The 5661-nt window shown below is 38.7% G+C and overlaps 1 pseudogene; it reads left to right on the forward strand.

Moving 5' to 3' along the window:
* Positions 1 to 4035: 4035 nt before the first annotated feature.
* On the forward strand, positions 4036 to 5233 carry LOC116534367 (annotated as a pseudogene).
* The last annotated feature ends 428 nt before the right edge of the window (positions 5234 to 5661 follow it).

Here is a 5661-nt window from a genome sequence, read left to right on the forward strand (position 1 = left end):
GTGTGTGTGTGTGTGTGTTTGTGTGTGTTTGTGTGTGTGGGTGTGTGGTGGCAGTGGGGGGCAGGGTGAAGAGGAAGAGAGAGAGAGAGAGAGAGGTTGATTTCCATAGAAACTAAACTCTAGTCTTTGGTTATTTACAAAAGGGAATATAATCAAGCCAGATTTAAAAAAGTACATAATGGTGCACAAAGTAATAGATGGAAATCTCTCATTTGAGGGAGAAATCTGTTTCTGGGAGAATAATTTGAAATTGCTTTGCTGTAGTTAATATAGAGTTTCAGGTAAACAATAAAGTCCTTTATCCAAAAGAGATAAAAAACTAAGAATGTCTTTGTTTAGAGAGAAAAGCTGGAGGTTACAAATAAAAAATTTTTTAATGCATATTTATTATTTCTTATAATCCATAAATTATTGAAACCAGGAACGTTATAATCCTCCACTTTATTCTTCATAATTCTATGTGTATTAAATTGGTGTTCACACACTTACGTAATGAAGAATGCATGAACATGAGGGTGGTTTTGAAGAAAATGCAATGTCTTACCTGAAGTTCTTTCTTTGAAGTGTCTCATCTATTCTCTGCATTTGGAAAAAGTTGAATTTAGCACTGAGAAATGCTTTAGTGGGAAATTGAATGCCTAAGAATTTATATGATCTCTTTTCTAGTAAAAGGAACTACATTTAGGAAGAAGTACGTGAGTGGATTCTCTTTTGGGTAAATTTAATAAGAAGCAGATCTTAGAGGGACTCAATATCATACACTTGCATTACACTTTAATCTTCACTCTATGATGTTTCCAATATTATGGCACTGAAGTCATACTTCTTGCTGTGAAGAAGTCTCTAATATTGCTTATTCCCATTCACATTGTTTTTAGTCATTTTAAAGAGGTCTTTATATTTCAGGATCTAATATAGCATGGTTTTTTTTTTTTTTTTTTTTTTTTTTTTTTAAAAGAAAGGGTATAAAATTTTTACATTCACCTACTAGCACCAGGGGTGTGTGTGTGTGTGTGTGTGTGTGTGTGTTTGTGTGTGTGTGTATGTGTGTCTGTGACTACATATCTATGATTGTAACTACCAAATAGCTCCAAGTTAGAAAAAGTGATGAGAAGTCTGAGGAGATTATGTAGTGTGTAGTGCCATTTCTTTACTGATGATAGGTAGTACCAGAGGGCTGAATTTAACTTTAATGTAAATAGTTATTAGCACAGGGAATGTCGGGTTAGAAGGTGTGGATGGGAAGCCCAAAACTCTCTCAGTACAGTGGGAGGCAGGTGAGCTGTATAGCATAAATGAGGAAATTTATTATGAGGAATTGTATTTATTTGCCATTACTTTTAATGGCAGAAACCGCAATTACTTTTGCACCAACCTAATAAAAGCACTCTGCAATACCAAGTTTTGGCAAGAACATGGAGTGCCTGGAACTCTCATGCACTATAGTGGTAGGTACATTATTGCAACCACTTTGAAAAACTGGATGGCAGTATCTATTAAAACCAAACATTTGCAAATCATATGAACCAGCCATCTCACTTCTAGGTACATAAGCAACAGAAATGTTTAGATATTTGCCAAAAGACTTAAGCAAGTGTGTTATGACATATCTAATAACCAAAAGACTAGATTCAACCCAAATACTCATTAATAATAAGATGTGTAAATAAATTGTGTTATATCAAGTACATAAATACATATAGTAACAGAAATAAGTGAACTACAACCATCTGCAGAAATATAAATGAATCTCACAAACATAGTATTGAGCAAAGAAGTCAGATAAAGACAAATCAGTATTGTTCAATTTGATTTATGGAAAGTTAATATGAAGCAGATCAAATTAAACTAGCAGGTCTCCAATAGGAAAAAGGAGAGGGATTGCAACTGTTTCTGAATCTGGGTACAGGTTACAAAGAAGTGTTCATTTTGTAAAAAGCTATAAAGCTGTACACTTAGAATTTGTGCAGTTTTCTATCTTTGTATGTGTGTTAATCTTCAATAAAAAATTTACCCTCCTCCTCAAAGAAGTATACCTTTTGTAGATTCTTGAAAACTCTACCTATAAGGGCAGAACTTTCGGAATACTAGGTGATGCAGAGCTTTAAATAGGAAGAAAAGTTGGGGGAAGGGAGCAGCCAATGCCTGCAATCTGAAATCACTCGGGGATAGATTTTGTATTTGGGTAAAACCTTAGGTCATGATAAATAACAATATAGACTGATATTCAAAAGATCTGAGGAGACTTAAGTTTGAGTCAGAATAGACACAAATAAGTGTCTGGTAATTTGTCTGATAATGGATATCAAATAAGACCAAAGGCAGGGACAGGCTGGAGTGCCAGAGTTTAAAAACTAAACTTTTGAGGTAGGAGCAGTTTGCCACACAGTAACTTAGAATGGTCTGCCAAACTCTGCCTGGGTTTAAATGATGCTTCTCCAGGATGAGAATGTGGCAATTTTATGTGGTTTATAATTATATAAAAGGCTAGAGAAGAAAACTAGCCTTTTTATTTTATTTTAGTCACGTTTTATTTATGTCATTTACTCTTATATAGTCACATTTTATTTATAAGTCATTTACTCTTATATAGTCATGCCATATATGTGAAAATCTCCTCATTTTTCAAACAATGCCACGACTTATACATGTAAAACATGGTGTAACAAATACACCAGCTTTTATTTACTCATTTAATTCTTACTCTCCCGTCAATGTAGGGATATAATTAAGAATGACAAAGATCCCAAATAAAAGTCTTATTAATTTATGGATTCTTTGTGCCTTAGTCCATTCAGGCTGCTATGATAAAAAATACCACAGGCTGGGTGGCTTAAACAGCATTTATTTCTCACAGTTCTGAAGGCTGGGGAGTTCTAGATCAAGGAGCTGGCAGATTTGGTGTCTGGGAAGGGCCTGCTTCCTCGTTCATAGACTGCTGACTTCTCCCTGTGTCCTCACATGGTGGAAGGGGCAAGGGAGCTCTCTGAGGTCTGTCTTGTAAGGGCACTAATACCATTTGTGAGGGTTGCATCCTCATGGTCTAATCACCTCCCAAAGGCCCCAGTATCTAATATCCTCACACTGGGGGCTAGGATTTCAACATATGTATTTTGAAGAGCTACAAATATTCAATCCATAACACTATATAAAGAGAAGCAATCATAAAGGCTAACAATTATGGAGTAGTTGCTATATACCAGGCACCATTCTCAATACTTTATGTGTATTATTTAATCTTCATGACTACTTTGAAACTTAGATGAAAAGGCACATAATAGTAAAGGACAGAGCCAGGGTTCAAGGCCAGGTTAGCCCGACTTCAATCTTTCTGCTGTGTTATTCTGTTAAATATATTTAGCCATCAGGCATATAAATACTTTGAAATCTCAATGAACCTACCTGTAGGTTCCCTAAGTTCGGCCCTCAGCAAAAAGAGGTTACCCTCACTACCCTACTAGGCCTGTTTTCAATTATGAGAGCTGAAGCATATCCAGAGGGAATAGGCAGAGGTAAGTGGGTAGGGCAGTGGGAAGACTGGGTGACCAGCTGGCAAAGACAACATAATACACAGCCCTTGCACACTTGAATAGTGCCCCTTATGATAAGGTTCCTTCTCTGTGGTGTCACGTTTCAGCTCTTCACACTTCTGAAAGGGAAGCACCAGTTTCCCCTTCCCAAAGTGTTCGGCTTATAAGCGTGAGCCACCATACCCGGCCCTCCAGTAGCTTAATTTCTTTCCCCAATAGGCTATAAAAATAGAGCCCAAAGTTTCCCTCTTTTTGGGAGAACAAAGAAGGGTAAGTCTTCAAACATAACTTCTTTTCTACTTTTCAGGAAAGAGTTTAAAAATTCACCGTTGTGCAGTAGCGCTAGCAGCAGCTTCGCGGTTGGGTCCTTGGACCCGGCAGCCGCTACTGGTGCTAAGCTGCTAGGAAGCCCCTGCCGGAGAGCTCCTTGGAGCTTGAACCCATTGTCATCCCTCTGACTCATCGGCCAAAAAAAAAAAAAAAGATTGCTCAGGAAAGCTCTTAATTGATGGCCTTAATACAGAAACAAATGAGAAAGCTCTTGAAGCAGTATTTGGCAAATACGGATGAACAGTGGAAGTACTCTTGATGAAAGACCGTGAAACCAACAAATCGAGAGGATTTGCTTTTGTCACCTTTGAAAGCCCAGCAGACACTAAGGATGCAGCTAGAGACACGAATGGAAAGTCATTAGATGGAAAAGCCATCAAGGTGGAACAAGCCACCAAATCATCATTTGAAAGTGGTAGGTGTGGGCTGCCTCCACCTCCAGGAAGTCAAGGCCCTCCAAGAGGTCTTAGAGATGGAAGAGGAGGAAGTTGAGGAACCAGGGGACCTCCTTCACTGGAAGGACACATGGATGATGGTAAATATTCCATAATTTTAAAATGATTTCTTCCAGGGGACCACTCCCAGTAAAAAGAGGACCACCCCCAAGAAGTGGGGAGGGGGGTCCTCCTCCTAAGAGATCTACACCTTCAGGACCACTTCGAAGCAGCAGTGGAATGGGAGGAAGAACTCCTGTATCAGGTGGAAAGGATAGTTATGGAGGTCCACCTTGAAGGGAACCACTGCCCTCTCATAGAGAGGTTTATTTGTCCCCAAGAGATGATGGGTATTCTACTAAAGACAGCTATTCAAGCAGAGATTACCCAAGCTCTCATGATGCAAGAGATTATGCACCACCACCAAGAGATTATACTTACTGTGATTATATAGAGGCTGCAGTGATAGAGATGGATATGGTTGTGATCATGACTATTCACATCATCCAAGTGGAAGTTCCTAGAGAGATTCATATGAGAGTTATGGTAACTCACATAGTGCTCCACCTACATGAGGCTTCCTGCAATCTTACGGTGGAAGCAGTTGATTTGATGATTGTAGCAGCTCACTCATACAGTGACTGACATGGTGGAAGTCGAGACAGTTACTCAAGCAGCCGAAGTGATCTCTACTCAAGTGGTCATGATCGGGTTGGCAGACAAGAAAGAGGGCTTCCCCCTTCTATGGAAAGAGGGTACCCTCCTCCATGTGATTCCTACAGCAGTTCAAGCTGCGGAGCACCAAGAGGTGGTGGCCCTAGAGGAAGCCGATCTGATAGATGGGGAGGCAGAAGCAGATACTAGAAACAAACAAAACTTTGGACCAAAATCCCAGCTCAAAGAAACAAACAAAAAATGGAAACTATTCTGTTATAACTACCCAAGGGCTACTAAAAGGAAAAATTGTGCTATCTTTTTAAAATATCACCTTAAATTCCCCTCCATAATTTTTTTGTTCTTGTGAGGAAAAAAGTAAAACATGTTTAATTTTATTTGACTTTATGACATTGCTTTTCAACAAGCAAATGTTAAATATGTTAAGACTTATACTAGTGTTGTAACTTTCCAAGCAAAAGTGTCCCTAAGGCAACTTCCTATCTGATTTTTCCCAGTAAATGAGGCAAGCAATTCTAAGATCTTCCACAAAAACATAAGATGAATCGTTCTGCCTATACAAAACAAGCTAGCTATTAGGGGGTGGTTGGGGTATGCTACTCATAAGATTTCAGGGTGTTTTCCAGCTGAAATCTCAATGTTCTCTGTACGAAAAACCTGAAATCAGATGCCTATGTGAGGAAAGTGTTATT

Source organism: Sapajus apella, unplaced genomic scaffold, assembly GCF_009761245.1.
Source record: "Sapajus apella isolate SASKATOON/1434 unplaced genomic scaffold, GSC_monkey_1.0 scaffold87, whole genome shotgun sequence".
In the NCBI taxonomy this organism is placed as follows: domain Eukaryota; kingdom Metazoa; phylum Chordata; class Mammalia; order Primates; family Cebidae; genus Sapajus; species Sapajus apella.